General features: G+C 40.8%; 1 protein-coding gene across 2 annotated transcripts in view; it reads left to right on the top strand.

Annotated features, from left to right (window-relative positions):
• Positions 1-266: 266 nt before the first annotated feature.
• The window catches only part of ZRANB1 (zinc finger RANBP2-type containing 1), a 60,264-nt gene continuing 38,927 nt past the window's right edge, over positions 267-21,603 (top strand). The window contains exon 1 of one of the 2 annotated variants that reach the window (XM_087862579.1): positions 267-639. The gene's annotated coding sequence lies outside the window, so the exon portion shown is untranslated. The remainder of the gene's footprint in view (positions 640-21,603) is intronic. The other variant, XM_045772638.2, reaches the window with a different exon arrangement.

Genomic DNA, 21,603 nt, shown 5'->3' with positions numbered 1-21,603 from the left:
CTGCGTCTCCCTGCCCCGCGTACGTCGCGCCGCCCCGTCGCCTCTTGGCGTACCCTACACGGCGCCCAGGGACCGCAGCTCAGCAGGCCGCAGCCTCACAATCGGGGCCGAGCGCCGGCATGACGTCACCTCTCCGCGGCCCGCCTCCTGCGCCCGGAAAGAGGCGGTCGCCCATTGGCTGCGCCGCTGGCGGCCTCCGGGCCAATGACAGGGCAGCGAGCGGCGGGGTCCGCCTTGACGTTGTGCTGCTCGCCGTGGGGTTTATTTGGCTCCGGGGCCCCTAGCCGACGCCATTAGGAGCCGCAGCGCCCGAGGCCGACCCCCCCCACCACTTTCCCCCCTCGCTCCCTCAAGCGCCCCGCGCCTCCGCGCCTGCTCTCCGCCCCTCTGCCCCCTCCCCCCGCCCCCCCGTAGCCAGGAGCCGCGCGCGGGCCCGCGGAGACCATGTCCTGACTGAGGGGAGAGGGCGGAGGCGGCAGCAGCGGGACGGGCGGCGGCACTGAGGGAGGCGGAGAGGGGCCGGGCTCGGCTCGTCGCCGCGGTCTGCTCGGGGAGTCGCCGCCGCCGCCGCCGCCGCCGGGCCTTGAGCATCGGACGGGGAGGAGGAGGAGCAGGAGCTGGAGGAGTCGCCGCCGCCAGGTAACCGGGCCTCGGGAGGGCGCCCCACTGCAGGCCTCTCGCGGCCCCCTCTGCGGCCTGCTTTGCCCCTCGCTCCCTGGCGGCGCCGAGGCCGCGGGTCTCCGGGGCCGCCCGCCCGCGCCTCCTGGGGCGGCGTCGCGGGCGAGGGGAGGCGACGCGAGGCGAGGGGGCCCGGTCGGCCGCCGCCGCCGCCGCGCTCCCATCTTGGGCTTTCTTCGTGCGGGGACAGGCCCGGGGCTGTGGGAGGGTGGGTCCGCCGCGCTTGTTTACAGACCGTCGATCAGCCGCGGCTGGACGCGCTGCCTGCCCTGCCACCTCTCTTCCGCCAGATTCCCCCCTCCCGGCCCCCAACTTCTTTTCCTGCTATCTACGGGCGGGTGCGTGGGGCTTCTCTCCTACTCTGCAATAGGCCGTAATTCTTGGTTCCATCTCCACAAGTTGGTGCTGGTCTCCAAACTTGTATTTCGGCCCTTTGACCGCTTCCTCTCCGCCTCCCAAGGTGGCCTCCGGTTGGTGCCATTTCTAAGAAAATAGAGGTGGGGGCGACTGGGCTGGGCTGGGGAGGAGGAGCTGGAACTAGGGGAAGGATTGTCTACCCTTCGCTCGCAGTAACGATTGTTCAGTGCAAGTATCTTGTTATTTTCTCCGCAGTGGTTTGGTATGGGTATTTCACAGACAAAAGGACTGTAATGAATACTTGCGTTAAGCACAAGGGACAGGCAGTTTGGGTTCACCCTGGAAGTTTGAACCGGCCCATTATCTTTGAGATACACTGGTGTTTTGAAACTCTCTAGCTCAGAATTTTGAGTTTCTTTCGATTGAGTCTCCTTTTCCATTAACTGCATAGATTATTAGGTTAAGCGCCATCCTCTCTACTCAGTATTTTCGTTTATTTGCTCACGGTATGATTTATGGTATTGTCAATAAGTTTAACGTAAGAGAATATTGTTTTAGGAATACAGTTGAGAAACCCTTAAGTCTTGGAAACCTTATGTGATGAGTGGTTCTCTCTGTGGTCTCTTTTTTAAGTTGATTTTATCACTTGTGTGACCTCAAGGGTACCCCTGTTTTGATCAAACATGAATGACTCAGTGTACAAATCACATGCCAGGGGAAACCATAAAGAATTTTGATCTTGGTTTGTGCCAAGGGTCTTGGAAAAGTCACATAAACTGTGTGAAAAATAAAGCTGTATCTCATCTCCTAGTTATTAATTAAATGAGGTAATTCTAAAGAAGTTTAGAACCTTGCTCCCTCTTGATTTTTGGATCTTAAGATATGCATTCACTTACTTATCCTAAAATTTCATGATATTGGTTTTATTGGGCTATTAGGGAAACTAAGAGGACAGTACTGACACATTTTTATCTTTGAGGAGGATAGTTGAATGTCATGAGGGATTTTTATTTTGATGTTTCAACACCTTTTATTAATGCTTCAGAGCATTTAGACACTCATTTACTCTTGAAATGTGCCTGGGTTAGTGTGATGAACTCATTCTTGGTTGTGTATTTTCAATTTACCGCCTCAGTCCGCTTCTGTACACTGATAAGGGTTAGGGCATATCACATTTAAGGGCTGAGGGTTAACACATTTCTAGAACTCACGATCCAGTTGTACAGTATTTGAGGTGAATTGCCTCCTATGTGTAATTGATACAGCGAGGGCTGTTCAGTGTGCTTTATACTTATATTGCTTTTATAATAAGTGGAAACTTTAAATGGAAGTTGAAAAAGTAGAGCACTTAGATTTTTATTTAACTTGGTTAAGTTTTGTTATTTGAGCGTTGCTGCTGCCTCCCTTCTCCTCCAGTACTGGGCTTTGAACACATTTTCTCCCAGTGATATGCAGTCTCATTTGGAATATTTGTGCTTGCTTATGCTTTGGGTAAATAATATCTTGAACATTTTAACACTCTCATCCCCTCACATCACAACATAAAAACTTCCAGAACACTCATTACATGCAAAGTAAGGTTTAAGCTTCTTGGTGTGGTGTTCAAGTTTCTTTGTAACCTGGCCCTGATCCACTTCAGTCTTAAGTCTTTCTTATTCCTTCCCTTTGTGGATTCTTAGTTCTAGCCAAACTAACTTGTTTGTTGCTGCTGTGAAGTCTCTCCTCTTGGCCTTTCTCTGTGCCTTTTTTACTGTTTGAAACCCTCTTCCGCTGTATTCATGGATACTCTCTTTAGTTCGGGCCCGGTTGAGTCCTGTCTCTTGAGAAGCCTTTCTGACTACAACCTCAAGGGATCTATTCACTTCTCTTTTTGTGTGGGACTCTCCTTTTTTTTTTCTTAGCATATGGTAGGCTGGATTTCAGTATATCTTTTTTTGTTTTGTTTTTTTTTTTTTTAGATTTTATTTATTTATTCGACAGAGATAGAGACAGCCAGCGAGAGAGGGAACACAGCAGGGGAGTGGGAGAGGAAGAAGCAGGCTCATAGCGGAGGAGCCTGATGTGGGACTCGATCCCATAACGCCGGGATCACGCCCTGAGCCGAAGGCAGACGCTTAACCGCTGTGCCACCCAGGCGCTCCTCTTTTTTTGTTTTTATTCTGCTTCCCAGTTAGGTTTTAAGACCTCTGAGAAATGGGTATGAATTCTTCTTTCTGTGAAGACCATATATTCAACACTGAAATATGGAAACATGGTCTGAAAGAGTACTTTTGGTTATCCACGTGTTCTAGGGTATGCTGTTTGTAGTCTTCTAAGTAGTGGGGTTTCTGGGATTTTGATGATTTATGAGATAAAATATTTGAAGTTATGTCTGTCTCTTAAATTTTTTTTGTCATTATGTTTATTTCTATTATTAGTGTGGTTTTCTTCCTGTAGAGAGTGCTCAGCGATTTGGTAATGATCATGTATTATTCAAATAAAAATAAGTACTGCAGTTCTGTAGTTTACTTCAGATTTGAGTCTTGTGCCATTACTTTGGTTTGAGTTTGGCACCAGTGACACTAAGGGAGGTCATTCCAAATTTGTATACAGGTAACATTTAGCATCATGAGAAGGAGAAAATAATCTGTAGTCTCAGTTTGCATTCTTAACCTCAGATTTTGGCAGCGTGTGTCATTGATCATGAGGCAGATGAGACACAGGAGAATGTGTGATTCACTGCTACCTGTCAACGCTGTTGGAAGAAAACACAAACAAGCCGGTCCATAGTATTTTTGTATACCAAGGATAACGTGTAATTATATAGTACATGGGTGGGTGCTGATGAAGTCGGAAAATAGGTGTATATGTTTCTGTTGTGTGAGTGAGTAGGAGGCTTGGTATTTTATAGATACACAGTCTCTTAGCAGTAAACAATCATGATTAATCCATTGTATGTATGTGGAAACTTGTCCTCTTCTTCCAGTTAATCAAAATAGTTTTTCCTTGTAATTGATTTTTTTTTAAGAAAGTAGTTTACATAAAAACTGTTCTTTAAGCTTCAGAAACCTTTTTAGCATAACCCAAGGTGAAATTAGTCTGTTAACGAACTTTCCAAACATATTAAGCATTTTTACTTAGGCTATTTGCATTTGTAAAAGGCACTTCCATGGAACTGATACCGGTAATTTTACCACTTGAGAAATCTAGATCAGTAAGCATTCGTTGCTTTCTGGGAGTGTGGTATTTTGTTTAAGATGAAATTTTTGACAAGAGTCATCAGTTTGAATTTTAAAATGGATGTTGGTCAGTAAATTGAATATAAAGTTGATAATTTTTCAGCTGCCTAGTTAATTTAACTTTTCAGTAATGAAAAAACTAATTTATTTTTATAGTTCTTATATTGAGGGCAGGCTGTCTCACTCTCTCCCTAACCAACACAACATAATTTTGGTTTTTCACCATTTGGTAAGTCAGAATTTTATGTGGTCTTGAATTCACATAAATAAACAAATACTTGAATGTATAAAGCTTGTGGGAATCAGTTGCATATCTTTCCATTTTTTTCTTAAAGTAACGGTTTCAATGAAGTTTATTTCATATACCATGAAATTCACTCTTTTTTTTTTTTTAAGATTTTATTTATTTGAGAGAGAGAGTGTGTGTGGGGGGGGAGGGGGGAGGGACAGAAGGGGAGAGAGAAGCAGGCGCCCAGCTGAGCAGGGAACCCCACGTGGGGCTTGGTCCCAGGACCCTGGGATCATGACCTGAGCCAAAGGTAGGCACTTAACCAACTGAGTCACCCAGGTGCCCCGAAATTCACCCTTTTAAAGAAATATATAATTCATTGGTTTTTAGTGTATTCACAAAGTTGTGTAGCCATCACCACTATCCAGAACATTTCATCACCCCAAAAACTACCCATCAGCCAGTCATTCCCTCTTTTGCCCCATTTCCTGGGAACTAATCTTTCTGTCTCTATGGGTTTTGCCTATTCTGTACATTTCATATAAGTGGAAGCATACAAGATGACATCTTTTGTGTCTGGCTTCATTCACTTACCATAATGTTTTCAAGGTTTATGTTGTAACTAATGTGTATTGGTACTTTTTATGGCTGAATAATTAATATTGTATGGATATACCACATTTTGTTTATGTTTATCCATTCATTGATGGACATTTAGGTTGTTTCTACTTTTTTGGCTGTTATGAAGTATGCTGCTATGAATAACTGTACAAGTGTTTGGGTGGACATAAGTTTTCATTTCTCTTGGGTATATACCTGGGAATAGAATTGCTGGGTCATATGATAACTCTGTTAAGTTGCTGCAATATACTTTAGTTGGAATTCTGAAGGGAGGTCATCATTTCTGTGATTTTTAACAAAAACACTTATAGATCCTTTGCTTTTTTTGGTCCAGGTGGGTAATATGTTATAAATTTTTGTTATAAAAACTCGTTTTTTGGTGTTTAGTGAAAAAAAGTTTGTTTTCACACGGGAACTACAGTAATTTGCAGAAAAATTTTTGGCTAATTTTTTTTGGAATGATATCCAAAAAATGCTATCAGTTCAGTAAATACCAGTAGAATATTTCATTGCTTTTTATTGCCTAAATGATGAGTAAGTGACTGTTGCAGAGCAGACACTGTTTATAGAGACACAAAGGTGAATTTTTCACAGGCAATCATTGGAAGCCATAATTCACAAAACTAAGTACTGTGAAGTGGTAAAAACGTGACTGAATTAGCACAGGTTAGGTTTGGGTCAGGAAGGGCTTTACAGAGATGGGAACATTTAAGCTGGTCCTCGCAGAAGTAATAGGTTTCTGAAACTGGATAAGATGGGGGGTGGGAAGGGGCAAGCATCCTGTGCAGAAGCAAACCTGTGTGTGAGGGCATGGAGATGTGAAAATTGCATGCCCTGTTTAAGGACGAGCGGAGGCTTCAGGGTAGCTAAAGCATGTGGATGAGGTTGGAAAGGCACTCCTATGCAGTCCTTGCCTCACTTTTCCCGGAGCTAGTCTTGTGGGTATGGAAGTTAGAAAGGTGGAGTGATCCTCTTCAGTATAGATCACCTTCACAGATAGGAAGAGAGAATTCTGTCTCTCCACTCCATCTGTCTGTCTCTTTTTGTGTGTATGGTAGGATATGTGGGGGATGTTTATTAAGCTGAAAATCCGAAGGCATTGTTTTTATAGAAATGCATCTAGCAGATTAATTTTTGGGCACCTACTGTGTGTTCTCTAGTTGCTTAGGATTTTCAAAAAGTAGATTATATAAAACACTGTTACAAAGGCTACTGACATTAAAACATTTAGTAACGATCTATTCACGGTTCAAAAAAGCAACTGTACTGGATGTTGAGATACCCAGGTGAACAAGATTTGTATTTACATTCCTGTATGGAGAGGCAATCTAGGAGCAAACAAGGAAAAAAAACCAGATAGTGATAAGTGCCATGCAGAGAATGCAAGCAGGGTGATGCGGTGGATGTGACTGAGTGGTCAGGCAAAATCTTTCTGTGGAGGTGGTGTTTAAACCTAGATCTCAGTGACAACAGCTGGCCATATGAAAATCTGGGAATAGAGCATTCTAGGCAGAAGAGATTTCAAATACAAAACTCTTAATGTGGGGCGCCTGGGTGGCACAGCGGTTAAGCGTCTGCCTTCGGCTCAGGGCGTGATCCCGGCGTTCTGGGATCGAGCCCCACATCAGGCTCCTCCCCTATGAGCCTGCTTCTTCCTCTCCCATTCCCCCTGCCTGTGTTCCCTCTCTCGCTGGCTGTCTCTATCTCTGTCAAATAAATAAATAAAATCTTAAAAAAAAAAAACAAAAAAAACAAAACTCTTAATGTGAGATCGAGCTTGCTGGTAAAGGGGAACAGAATGAACTCCATTTTTATGTAGAGATTTTCAAGAAAGGCTGGTAAATTTTAATTTTATTCTGAGTGGATTGGGAAGCCACTAGAGGATTTTAAATCCTTGTGTTGTGATCTCGTTTACATTTCTAAAGAGTCCATCTGGCTTCTATGTCAGGATGGTGGGTAGAGCAGAAAGCAGCAAGAGTAGTGGGGAGGTTTTGCAGTAATCCACGGGAGAGTTGATGGTAGCTGGGACTAGGGGTGTGGCAGGGGGTTCTGGAGGAAAATCAAAATTTTGGGATTTGTTTTGGAGGTAGTGTCAGTGCTTTGTGATAGCTAGAGGCAGTGACTATAGTCAGCCTGTCTTGTCACCTAATATTCATATTTTATTCTAGGGAAATGTTTTTGTAATCCTGGAAGGCTGTGGTACACTAATGAGAAAAAAACGGAGTCAGAATTTGGGGTTTACTTACTAAAGCTTTGTGACCTTGGGCAAGTCATTTTACTTTTCCTGGAGACCTGGATTCCTTTTCATTAAAATGAATATACTTGTACTTCAGGGAGATTCTAGGGTACCTTAGGGGATAATACCTGAGGGTTCTTAAGATTAAGGGAAATAACGTAAGTGTTCTGTGGCCTAAAAGCTCCATTCATAATTTAAGGTGGTGTTATTTCAAGCTGGCAATTGTTGGTAATATTAATTATGGGTTATGGATCTTGAGGTACTGGTTTTAGTACCTACTTAAAGACAGGTGTGGCGTTATCATCATAATTTTTTTCAATGAAGACCCTTGGGTTTTAATCATTTGGCCAATATCCGAGATTCAGTAAGAGGTGGAGAGGGACTTGAATTTGCCTCTAAGAAGTGCAGTACATTTTTCTGTATATGGGAGAAATGAGTGTAAATATCAAGATCTCCCCATAGTAGATAAAGCAGATTTCACCTTAACACTTTGGTGAAAGGCACTAGTAAATCACTAAAGGAAAATATTGTAGGATATTCTTGAAGTGCATGTGTGTTTGTATTTCTGTGACTGAGCAGATATGTAAAGACCTGTCCAAAAGGGCCTTTGATACCCTGTTCAGGATTTTTAACTTCAGTAGGACGCTCCCGAAAATTTCAGAGCTGCAGAATGGCAGCATCAGATTTTTTCCTTTTCCTTCCTTTTTTTTCTTTTTTTAAGATTTTATTCATTTATTTTAGAGAGAGAGCGAGTGAGCACGCGAGGGAGTGCACGATTGCACAAGCCGGAGGAGAGGCAGAGAGAGAGAGAGAGAGAGAAGCAGGCTCCCCACTGAGCAGGGAGCCCAATGCGGGGTTTCCATCCCAGGACCCCGGGGTCTTGACCTGAGCTGAAGGCAGACGGTTAACTGACTGAGCCACCCAAGCGCCCCTCTTTTCCTTCTTTTGTGACCATTCTGGTAGAGATGTGGAGTAAGAAGGTAGGAAAACCAGTTAGAAAAATAGTTGAGGAAAGAAATGATGAGCTAGGGCTTGGTGATAGGGATGGAAAGAAGGGCTAATTCTTGAGAAAGGCTTTAGGGTATAGGGGGCAGATTTATGCTCTGATAAAAGGACTCTACTATACCTGTTTCATGGTTTTTGGAAAGTATTTTGTAAATGGTAAGATTTATTGTGTGATGTAGATATATATAAATAACAAATATATATTCTCCCCAGAATTGTTTGAAAATCAGTTGCAGACATGATACCCCCTTTTCCTTAAATATTCAGTGTATATTTCTTAAAAGGCAAGGGCTTTCTGCTATATAACCACAAAATAGTGATCAAAATCAGGAAATTAACATTGTATGATATTATTATGTAATTCTTTATAAGAGTCTGTAAATCTTTTTTTTTTAAGATGCAGGTTTTACTATTTATGTATTTTTATTTTTATTTATTTATTTATTTTTAAGATTTTATTTATTTATTCGACAGAGATAGAGACAGCCAGCGAGAGAGGGAACACAAGCAGGGGGAGTGGGAGAGGAAGAAGCAGGCTCATAGCGGAGGAACCTGATGTGGGGCTCGATTCCATAACGCCGGGATCACGCCCTGAGCCGAAGGCAGACGCTTAACCGTTGTGCCACCCAGGCGCCCCTATTTATGTATTTTTAAGTAGTATCTACACCTAACACGGGGCTCTAATTTACAACCCCAAGGTCAAGAGTTGCATGCTCTACCAACTGAGCCAGCCAGGTGCCCCAAGATTCTACAAATCTTACTCAAATTTGGCACTTACTCCATTAATGTTCTTTTTAAAGGCTAAAGAAAATTTTCGTATTATGTGTTGCAGTCTTTTGCCATTTTAAAAAAATTTTATTTATTTGTCAGAGACAGAGGGGGAGCGTGTGCGCACGAGCAGGGGAACTGCAGGCAGAGGGAGAAGTGGGCTCCCTACTGAGCAAGGGAGCCCAACATGGGGCTCCATCCCAGGACCCTGGGATCATGATCTGAGCTGAAGGCAGATGCTTAACTGACTGAGCCACCCAGGTGCCCTCAAATGGTGATTTTCTAATCCAGTTATTCTTTTTGCATTTATGAGTTGGATTTTTACTGTAAGAAGGAGCTTTCTCTTCTTATTTACTTATTTGTGTGTTTATCAGTGTCTGTTAGACTTACAGATTTTTATTTTAGTCAGTGTTTTAAAATCTTTATTGTCAGGGCTCCTGAGTGGCTCAGTCTGTTGAGCGCCTGACCCTTGGTTTCAGCTCAGGTCATGATCTCAGGGTCCTGGGATCAAGCCCCTCACCTGGTTGGCTCCATGCTCAGCATAGAGTGTGCTTGAGATTCATTCCCCCTCCTTGCCCCTCCTCCTCTGCTCCTCTTCCCCTGCTTTTTCTCTCTTTCTCTCCTCTAAAATAAATAAATAAGTAAAATCTTAAAAAATAAAAAAATCTTTATTGCCATTGTTTATGGTGATGCTCAAGTTGATCCAGATTTGGTCCATGGGAGCTCTTCATACTAATTTCTTGTCTTTTTTTTTTTTTTTAATTTAAGATTTTAGGTGTGACTGTATTTCAAATTTGATTTTATTTTTTAGAGCAGCTTTAGGTTCAAACCAAAAGTTACTGTGGCCTTTTTAAAACTCTCCATCATTCTTTGAGAGTTGATTTTTTTTTTTTAAAGAAAATGTTTCCTGTGTATTGTGACTAAAAAAAAATTAAGATTTTTAAAAATAGACTTTATTTTTAGAGCAGTTTAGGTTCATAGCAAAATTGAGCAGAAAGTATAGCGAGTTCTCCTATATCCCTTGCCCCAGCACATGCATAGCCTCCCCCAATATCAATCACAACAGAGTGGTACATTTGTTACAATTGATGAATCTGCCGTGACAAATCATTATCAACCAGACTCCACAGTTTACATTAAGGTTCACTCTTAGTGTTGTCATTCTGTGTGTGTCAAAATCCATAGAATGTACAACTATCGACCTTTATAGTGTCATATAGAGTATTTTCACAACCGTAAAAATCCTGTCTGCTCTGCCTGTACATTCTTCTTTCCCACAGTCCCCAACAACCACTGATCTTTTTACTGTCTCCTCAGTTTTGCTTTTTCTAGAATATCGTGTAGTTGGAATCACAGTATTATATAGCCATTTCATATTGGCTTCCTTCACTTAATAATAGGCATTTAAGGTTCCTCTCTTTTTTTTGGCTTGATCCCTCACTCGTTTTTAGTGCTGGATAGTATTTCATTGTACCACAGTTAATCCATTCACTTCAGATCATGTGTCATACCTACCGAAGGACATCTTGGTTGCTTGCAAGTTTTGGCAATTATGAGTAACATCTGTATGCAGACTTTTGTGTGGACATAAGTTTTCAACTGCTTTGGGTAAATACCAAGGTGCACAATTGCTGGATTGTATGGTAAGAGCATGTATAGTTTTGTAAGAAACTGTCAAACACTCTTCCTAAGTGGCTATACCGTTTTGCATTCCCATCAGTAATGAATGAGAGGTCTTGTTGCCCTCAGTCCTCGCTAGCATTCGGTGTTGTCAGTGTTCTGGATTTGGGCATTCTAATAGGTGTGTAGTGGTATCTAATTGTTATTTTAATTTGCAATTTCCTCTTGACATAGGATGTTGAGCATTTTTTTCATGTGCTTATTGGCCATCTGTAGATCTTCCTTAGTGAGGTTTGTCTGTTTAGGTCTTTTGTCCATGTTTTAATTGGATTGTTTGTTATTGTTGAGTTTCAAGAGTTCTTTGTATATTTTGGATAACAGTCCTGTAGCAGATAGGGCTTTTGCAAATATTTTCTCCTATTTTCTGGCTTATCTTTTCATTCCCTTGACGGTGTGTTTTGCAGAGTGGAAGTTTTTAATTGTAATAAATACTTGAGAACGTATTTCTTCCATGGTATTTTATCTAAAAAGTCATTGCCATAGCTAAGGTCATCTAGATATCCTCTTATTTTGTCTTCTAGGAATTTTATAGTTCTTCATTTTACATTTAGGTCTGTGATCCATTTTGAGTGATTTTTTGTGAAGAATGTGAGGTCTGTGTCTAGAGTAAATTCTTTGCATGTGGATGTCTAGTTGTTCCAGTGCCATTTTTTTTGAAAAGACATCTTTTCTCCATTGCGTTGCCTTTATGCCTTTGTCAGAGATCAGTTGACTATATTTGTAGGGCTGTTTCTGGGCTCTGTTCTCTCCCATTGACTTATTTTTCTGTTCTTTTGCCAATAACATACTGTCTTGATTACTGTAGCTTTCTAATAAGTTTTGAAGTTGGGGAATCCGTTCTCAGACTTTGTTTTTTTTCTTTAGTACTTTGTTAGCTATTCTGGAAATCATGCTTCTCCATATAAACTTATAATTGCTTTGTTGATACCCACAGAATAACTTGCGGGCATTTGGATTGGGATTGCATTGAATCTCTTGATGAAGTTGGGAAGAAGTGAGATTTTGACAGTTTTGAGTTTGCCCTTCCATGATAATGGAATAATAATCCATTTATTTAGTTCCTCTTTGATTTCTTTCATCAGAGTTTTATAGTTTTTCTCATATAGGTCTTGTATATGTTTTGTTAGATTTATACCCAAGTATTTAAATTTTGGGGGTGCTAATGTAAATGGTGATAATGTTTTTTAATTTCAAATTCTATTTGTTCATTGTGTTATATGGGAATGCAGTTGACTTTTGTATATTAATCTTGTATCCTGCAATCTTGTTGTAGTCATTTATAAGCTCTAGGCGTCATTTTGTTGATTTTTTTGGGTTTTCTACATAGACAGTCCTATCATCTGTCAATAAAGACAATTTTATTTTTCTTCCCGGTTTGTGTACTTTTAATTTTCTCTTACAGCATTAGCTAGAATTTCTAGTTTGATGTTAAAAGAAGTGGTGAGAGGGAACATTTTGCCTTATTACTGATCTTAGGAAAGTTTCTAGTTTTTCACCATTAAATATGATGTTAGCTGAAGGTTTTTAGTATATGCTCTTTAACATGTTGAGGAAGTTCCCCTGTATTTCTAGTTTGCTGCGAGTTTAACGCCTGCTTCATGAATGGGTGTTGGATTTTCTTCCTGCCTTTTCTGCATGTATTTGTGTGATCTTGTGGTTTTTCTTTTTTAGTGTGTTGATAGGGAGGATTACATTAATTGATTTTTTGAACATTGAACTAGCCTTACATATCTGGGATAAACCCCACTTGCTTGTGGTGTATAATTCTTTTTTATACATTGTTGGATTTGATTTGCTAATGTTTTGTTGAGGATTTTTGCATCTTTGTTCATGAGAGACATTGAAAAGACAGGCTTTTATCACTTTTTAACATTTAGTTTCCTGAAGTGTGATATTCACCTGTACAAGTTTAAGATGAAATAAACTTTGGTTCATGTTTTGATAGATTTTCTCTGTTTTACGAACTGTACCTGCAGGTTATAGAAAGAAGCTTTATTTGTTAGTGTTCCAGATGTTTTAACATTGCTTCTCAGACACAAATGTTTTGTTTATTATTAGACTCAACAACCATAAAATTATTCTGTAAAATTGCTAAAGAAATTTGAAAATGCTTACTCTCAACAATTTTTCTACAGACAAGTAAACCGTTTGTAGACTATCACAGGCTCCTGGACCACCTTTTGAGTAGCAGTCTGAATATTATACAGCGTACTGCTTCTTGCTCCTTTCCTTTCCTTTCCTTTCTTTTCTTTTTTTTTTTTTTTAAAGATTTTATTTACTTATTGCAGAGAGAGAGCATGAGCATGAGGGGGGGAGGGACAGAGAGGGACTATTAAGCAGACTCCATGCTGAGCGCAGAGACAGATGGAAGGCAGACCCTGAGATCACAGCCTGAGCTGAAACCCAGAGTCCACTGCTTAACTGACTGTGCCACCTAGGTGCCCCTCCTGCTCTTTTTCTAGTAGTCTGAGCCTTAATTCTTAGTCTTGAACAGCATTTGTTACTTTCCTAATAGATATTAAAGTTTTTCATTATGAAAAGCTTCAAACACATACACACATACATATAGAGAGACTGGGAGAATGAATTCTCGTGTATCTGTCACCCAGATACTAATACATGGCCAGTCTTGTTTCATTTATGTTCCTCTTGCTTTCTTCCAGTGGAGTATTTTAAAGCAAATTCCAGATATTTTACAGCACTGTAAATATTTTCAGTAAGAGAAAAGGACTCTTTTATTAAAGAAAGGGATGAGGGAGGTGAGAAGCAGATGGAGAGACAGAGAACCTTAAGCAGGCTCCATGCCCAGTGCTGAGCCTGATTCAGGGCTCGATCTCACAAACCTGAGATTTTGACCTGATCCAAATTCAAGAGTTGGACAGTTAAACTAACTGAGCCACTCAGGTGCCCTGGAAAGGACTTTTTTTTTTAAAGATTTTATTTATTTGTGAGAGAGTTAGAGAAAGCATGAGAAGGAGGAGGGTCAGAGGGGGAAGCAGAGTGGGGAGCCCAATGTGGGACTCAATCCTGGGACTCCAGGATCGTGACCTGAGCTGAAGGCAGATGGTTAACCAACTGAGCCACCCAGGCGCCCTGAAAAGGACTTTTTAAGAGCATAAGTACCATACTATTAATCACACTTTAAAATTTAAATAATTTCTTAATATCAGTTCAGTGTTCAAGTTAATTTTTAACATGTATTTAAGTTTTAATACACACCCCACACACAGGAATTTGCTGATTGCATCTCCATGGAATCAGTTCTGTCTATCCCCTATAATCTGTAAACTGGTAATTAGATCTGAAAGCTTGATCTTATTCATTATTCAGGTTTGATAACTATTATTTGGCATAAGTAATTCATAGGTGGTATGGTATATGAATGTTTGATAGCTTTATTTTAAAAATAAGTTTTTGATATTGGTTACATCTATTAAGTGATCATTAACTTAACTTAATATTAGTATGTATTTTAAGAATTGGGCTTGCCTATCAGAACTTAGAACAAATGGAGCAGGGAGAAGTTAAGAAAATGTTTCATTATCTCTGGAGATAGAGTATTTGCAAAATAAATTCAATAAACAAGACTTTAAAGTGAGTCTGTATATAGAATATTGAGTCTCTTTGATAGTTATAGTTTAGTATATGGGGTGGAGATTCTTGAGATTATCTTTTTTTTTTTTTTAAATTCAGATGAGAGAGTTGAGGCACTAAGATAAAATTGATTTACTTGCTATCTCACAGTCTTTGCTTTCCTTTAAAACAGGGCCATATATGGGTGCTGCAGTTCATACACATCTGTCATTTGGAGAGATTCTCCCTTTTTTGGTTGTCTAATTGAAAATGGAAGCCTTTTCTATAGTTTTAATTGACATACTGTGGTTTCTTTAGTAATCTGGATTAGTGTAGTAGTTTAAGGGAAGTCAGGCTGGTTTTTGTTAAGATTTATTTACTCGAGAGAGAGAGAGAGCACTAGTGGGAGGGACAGGGAGAGAGAATCTCAAGCAGACTGTGGGGCTTGATCTCATGGCCCTGAGATCATGACCTGAGCCGAAACCAAGAGTCAGACCCTTAACAGACTGTGCCACCAATATGCCCCCAGGCTGGCTTTAATAATATTTTCTTTTATATTTTCTAATATATTTTATATTTTCTAATAACTTTCTCAGGGATTGCCTCCAAAAAAAAAAAAAAAAAAACCCTTAAGGTATTTTATAGTTGAGAATCATGGTGAGTATTCCCAAGTTATTTTTTTTTTCACTCAATTTTAGATGCTAAATTTAGTATATCTTGTTTTATAAATCTTTTTTTTCCCCCCAGGAGAGGGTGGCGGGAGAGGGGCAGAGGGAGAGAGAGAGAATCCCAAGCGGGGCTCAATCTCACAACCCTGAGATCGTGACCTGAGCTGAAATCAAGAGTCGGACACTTAACTGACTGAGCCACCCACGTGCCCCTTATAAATAATTTTTTAAGGTCTTGCTCATTGCTCAGCTTTTTCAAGATTTTGTAGCAGTTCTCAATCAAGATATGCTGTGGGAATATTCTGTGTAATTTTATTTATTTATTTAAAGATTTTATTTGAGAGAGAGTGAGCGAGAAAGAGCACACAAGCAGGGGCAGAGGGAGAGGGAGAAGCAGACTCCCTGCTGAGCGGGGATCCCAATGTGGGACTGGATCCCAGCACCCTGGGATCATGACCTGAGCCGAAGGCAGTTGCTTAACCGACTGAGCCATCCAGGCGCCCAATTCTGTGTGTTTTTAAAAAGCAAAAATATGAGCAAAATGTGTGTTAAGTTTTTCCAAGCTTTCTCATTTAAATATTCTCTGTCATAGTCATCTAGGAAGGGACTGCTTAGTGAGAAACTCATTGCAGTTTATTAAGAGCCCAGATTCTGGATAATGGGAATAAGTGACTATGGGCTGCAGTATAAATGTATATTTATTATATAATGTGTATAGTACCAACTTTGGAGCCAGAATCCCTGGCTTTGCCACTTAGTAGCTTTGTAACTTTGGGCAAGTTTCTCAACTTCTCTGTTCCTATTTCCAGTCTTTTAAAATTGGAGACAGTGGTACCTGTTTCATAGGGTTCTGAGGATTAAAGTAGTTAATGTGTATGCACAGTGTTTAGAATGTGTGTGGCATGCAGTAAATGCTGAAGTTTTAGCTGTTTCTTAGTTGGACAAGGCTGATCCCGACAAAATCGTGAGGTAGACAGAGTTGGCCTTAGGCATTCATCCATCTCTGACGATTGGGTAAGCAGTACCGTCAACCTGCTGCTGTCTTTGACATTCTTTTCCAGGTTGCCCTTTGCTAAACCTTTGCCTACATGTTCTCCTTGTCCCTGCAATGTAAACCCTGATTACAAAATCCCCATCCTGTTTTCCTATTAGTCATTACACTAGGAATTATGAGAAAAATGATTGAATTGAATGACTTTACACTGTTAAATAACATTTGTGAATAACTTGGGTTTATAAAATAAGTTTTTTTCTTTTTAATTTGTTATTTTTAAGTAATCTCTACACCTACCGTGGGGCTTGAACTCACAACCCTGAGATCAAGAGTTACATGCTCTACTGACTGAGTCAGCCAGGCACCCCATATAAAATAAGTGTTGTTAATTAAAATAACTTTAGTGGACTGGAAGTTAGCAAAATAACAAATTCGAGCAAAGTTGAAGTATTGGGAAAATGATATTTTTGGACAAGATGGTAGCTCTGAGTTGGTTTTGCTTTGGAATATTTCATCCATTTGGTTCCCTCTGCTTTTTACATCCCTCCCTCCCACTCTTTCTCTGTCTCTCTCAAAGATTTTATTTATCTGAGAGAGAGAGCACAAGCAGGAGGGAGGGGCAGAGGGAGAGAGAGCAGCATAGGCCCTGCTGAGTAGGGAGCCCCACAGGGGCTTGATCTGGAATCATAACCTGAGCATGACCTGAGCTGAAGGAAGACGCTTAACTGACTGAGCCACCCAGGTGCCCCTGTCTTTTTCTTTCTTTTACATAAGAACTCATTAATTATCTAAAAGTTCCAAGTTTGTACCCCTCTTTTCTCTAACACACAAATAACATCCATAGTGTTTGGTAAAAAGATGGCCTTTAGTTGGGCTTAGGTATAGTAATGACTCTTCGTTTCTATGGATACTTTGTTAATTGGGATTGATCTGTTTAGTATGAACAGAGAATAGATAGAATAGTGAAAGAAATCAAATTCTGAATGAGGTAGCATCTTTGTAGTCCTTGCAAATGTTATTTTTTAAATGCTGGGTTTGATAATGCACTCTTGGAGCTAACCCACTTCCATACATGCTTATGAAAACTGTAGTCATGTTTCATCTTATTAGATGCCCTGAGCATTGTAGACCTTTGGTATCTTCCGTAGGTTGTTAGGTTATGTTTGTTTTGTTTGGGATTATAATAGGGGGTGCACGATTGACTTGTGAAGTCTCTGAAACTGTCCAAATGAACCATGCTGAAATGGGTAGTACGGTAGTTCAAGATATATGTATGTATATATATAGTATATATATGTATATGTATGTATATATGTATGTGTATAGGTGTGTGTGTGTGTATATATATATATGTATATTACTCTTCTTGTTACGTCTAGGAACTGAAGACTGTAGAGGAACTAGGCAAGATTACAGATAAAGCCCTAGTATATACTTAAAGAGGTAGAATTCCTCTTGAACAGAATAGAGATTATGGGGTGCTTGGGTGGCTTAGTTAAGCGACTGCCTTTGGCTCAGGTTGTGATCTCTGGGTCCTGGGATCAAGCCCTACACCAGGCTCCCTGCTCAGTGGAGAGTCTGCTTCTCCCGTTGCCCCTCCCCCCTGCTCATGCTCGCGTGTGCACACGCGTGCTTGCTCACTCTCTCTCTCAAGTAAATAAATCTTAAAAAATAGGGAGTAAATGAGAAGAAAAATCATTACTATTGTTTTGTGCAAGATTTTTGACAGTGTAAATTTTTGTGTCTATAGATCTGTTCTATTTTTTTTTTTTTTAAAGATTTTATTTATTTGACAGAGAGAGACAGCCAGCAAGAGAGGGAACACAGCAGGGGGAGTGGGAGAGGAAGAAACAGGCTCCCAGCAGAGCAGGGAGCCCGATGCTGGGCTTGATCCCAGGACCCGGGATCATGACCTGAGCCAAAGGCAGACACTTAACGACTGAGCCACACAGGCGCTCCTATAGATCTGTCTTTTTTTTTTTTTTTTTTTAAAGATTTTACTTATTTATGTGACAGAGACAGCCAGCGAGAGAGGGAACACAAGCAGGGGGAGTGGGAGAGGGAGAAGCAGGCTCCCAGCGGAGGAGCCCGATGTGGGACTCGATCCCGGAACACCGGGATCATGCCCTGAGCTGAAGGCAGACGCTTAACAACTGCGCTACCTAGGCGTCCCCCTATAGATCTGTTCTAATCAATGGATTGCTAAGTAGTTTGAAAGAAAAACTATTAGAATTGTAGCTTTTATTACAGTTCTTCCTGATTCTGCAGTGTTCACATATTAAGATGTAAACTTTATATTCTTTGTTATATTTCAGGGACTTAGGTTTGGTTGGAATGAAGTTAGATATACTAGCTGTATGGGTAATTGGCTCAGTTAATCAGGCACACTGCTAGTAAGACCGTGGTCACCATGGCAGGTGTTATTTAATTTTGTTATTTTAACTGAATTTACTTTGCCCAGCTTGTCCACAAATTATTGGGAAGGCATCTTAATGCAAGTATGTTTAATTTAAATCTATTTCTTAGATACAGATGACATAGGTAACTGTGATTTCTGTATAGGAGGAAGGGCAGCACATTTTTGAGATCTAATTTTTTTTTTAAGAGATTTTATTTATTTGACAGAGCAGAAGCAGGGGGAGCAGCAGAGGGAGAGGGGGAAGGAGGCTACCTACTGACCAGGACCCTGGGACCTGAGCCACACAGGCACCCCTTGAGTTCTGATTCTTGATTACTTTTTAAAAATTTTCATATAGATTTAGTACTTTCAGAGGGTATTTAATGATCTCAAACGTTTTTGTGACCTTTACAGGACACAAAGGACTTGAGTCCTTTACATTGCAGTACTTGAATGGTTAACCAGCTCATGAGTGCTTGAAATTGCTCTAAGCTCCACTCCTGTCTTTTTTTTGGTACACTCGATGTGGTCTGTGGGTTTTACTAAACATAGGGCTGGTCCACATTCCATGCCACTTGATGCCCTGAGCCACAGTTTTGTTTGGTTTGTTTTTTAATTATTTGAGAGAGAGCATGTGCATGCATGCTGAGCAAGCACGGGGATGGGGAGGGGCAGAGGGAGAGAGAGAGACAGTGAGAAAAATTTAAGCAGACTCCATGCTGCTCGTGGAGCCCGATGTGGGGCTTGATCCCACGACCCTTAGATCATGACCTGAGCCAAAACCAAGAGTCTGCCCCTTAATGGACTGTGCTACCTGGGAGCCCCTGAGCCACAGTTTTTGGAAGCTTGATTACCTCATTGAAAACTGAGGGGAGGGAATAATATAGGAAACACACACACACACACACACGCACACACACACACACACACACACACACACACACACACAAATCAATATTCTGGAAACTAGCCCCAACAGGAAATACAGTTAGTGCCAAGTGCCAGTAGAAGTGTGGTTGTTTGGAGTGTACTTGAAGTGAAAAAACTCATGAGAGATGAGACTTGAACTGAGCTTTAAAGAAGGAATGGGATTTGCTACAAGTTGAGCATGTGTATCTGTTTCGCTCTGTTTGTAAAGGTAATGCCTTCATGTATCATTTGGGCAGGGTGGGGGTGGTATGTGCATGAGGCTGGGGTATGTGAGGGAGTGAGTCTGTGAGGTGGGTTGTATGTGCAACTACCGGAAGGAGTTGGGAGTTCATACTGTTGCGGAATTGTTTTGGAAAGAGTGCCTTGCTATTAGGATTTTTCTGGTAACAGCTGGGTGGATTTAGAAAGGGAAGGCGCTTAGAAGGCTATTAGAGTAGTTCTGACCTGAACTGAGAAGGCTTTTAGGCTTGATGGCAGTGGGAAGTGGGAAGAAAGGAACTGATTGGACAGAAACCACCAGAGAGACTCTGGTGGGTGGAAAGGTGGAATTCAGGAGGATTCTGTTTCTCTGTGCTTGGTGCAGAAGTCCTCATGGTGTCCTTAATGGATACAGGAGAAATCAGGGTTAAGAGTTTGCTGTGAGAGGAAGGGAAGAGGTTTAATGTAGGATGTGATAAGGTATTGGAGCCCTGAAATGAGGTCAGATTTATGGATAGAGGGTTCACTGTATCATCAATCTTCAGGATCTTGCTCAAGGCCAATAGTTTTTTCTGTTGACTGTTGTGAGGAAGGACAGTGATGTAGAATGATTTGGAGGAGAGAAGAGGGGAATGACTGTGGGATTTTTGGCTTAAGAGTTAAGTAGTACTTTTTTTTTTTTTTAGATTATTTATTTATTTATTTGACAGAGATAGAGACAGCCAGCGAGAGAGGGAACACAAGCAGGGGGAGTGGGAGAGGAAGAAGCAGGCTCATAGCGGAGGGGCCTGATGTGCGGCTCCATCCCATAACGCCAGGATCACGCCCTGAGCCGAAGGCAGACGCTCAACCGCTGTGCCACCCAGGCGCCCCACTAGTACTTTTTATATATCAATATTACAGTTCAGAATTACCATGTGATATTGTAACAGAACCTGAAAATTCAGCATGCTTGGAATAACCTAGTTTTAACTTTCATCTATATTCCCCTAAGATGCTTTCTGAGCATTTATACATTTCCATAGATTTGTTAATTACTATTTATATCAACAATTTATATTAATGAGTTAATATTTATATTACTGAATACAGCCTCATATTTAATAAAGCTAATACAAAACCATAAAGACTACTATTAGTCCTTTGTTTAGATGACTTACCATTTGAAACTAATTGGCCTTCGTTTAGATGACTTACCATTTGAAACTAACTTCCTAACTCCCTCCCTCCCTCCCTCCCTCCCTCCCTCCCTCCCTCCCTCCCTCCCTCCCTCCCTCCTTTCCTGAGAGCGTGCACAGCAGGGGGAGGGGGAGAGGGAGAAGCAAACTCCCCATTGAGCAGGGAAGCCTGACCTGGGGCTCTATCCCAGGACCCTGAGATCACAACCTGAGCCACAGGTAGACATTTAACCAACTGAGCCACCCAGGCGCCCTGCTTCTCTCTCTCTTAAGGAGTTTATACATGATGAGGATTATTTCACTTCTCCAGTTTTTTTCATAGGGTTTTAGTAGGTGGTTGGGAGAAGTTGTGGGGTAGCTGCAATTTTGAGGAATTGCCTTTAATAAAGATATGTTTCTTCTACAGTGTTTAGTAATGCTTCACAAATATGGTCTAATTAATTCATTATTAAGCATGACAATATAAAAAATGTTCAGTTACTAGCCTCTCTTTTCCCCTGATCATTAAACCATATACTCATAATACTTAGGCTTTTATTATTATTTTAAGTGGGAAGTATATAATCAAAAGCAGTTATCAGTTTAGGACTGATTGTTACACTTGGAGACATTATTTAGTCTGTCTGCAGGTAGAGCTTGATGCACAGATGGATTCATGGATTCTTTGGTCCACAGGATGGGAATTGTTGGTATTGCATTCGAACCAAGGAATATTTGAAGAGTAGAAGTTGTGTCTGGTTCTCCTTAAAGAGGATCCAGAATGCGTGGATTTTATTTTTGCTTTTTATTGTACTAATTAATTGAAGTATGATTCATTGGATAGAATTTGGAAGTCTGTTACATGTAAAAGACTTGTAAATTAAATTTACTTG

The sequence above is a fragment of the Ursus americanus genome, chromosome 6, assembly GCF_024610735.1.
Source record: "Ursus americanus isolate L20-20 chromosome 6, mUrsAme1.1.p, whole genome shotgun sequence".
NCBI lineage: Eukaryota > Metazoa > Chordata > Mammalia > Carnivora > Ursidae > Ursus > Ursus americanus.
Note: the sequence above shows the minus strand (reverse complement) of the source record. Positions and strands in the feature narration are given on the sequence as shown.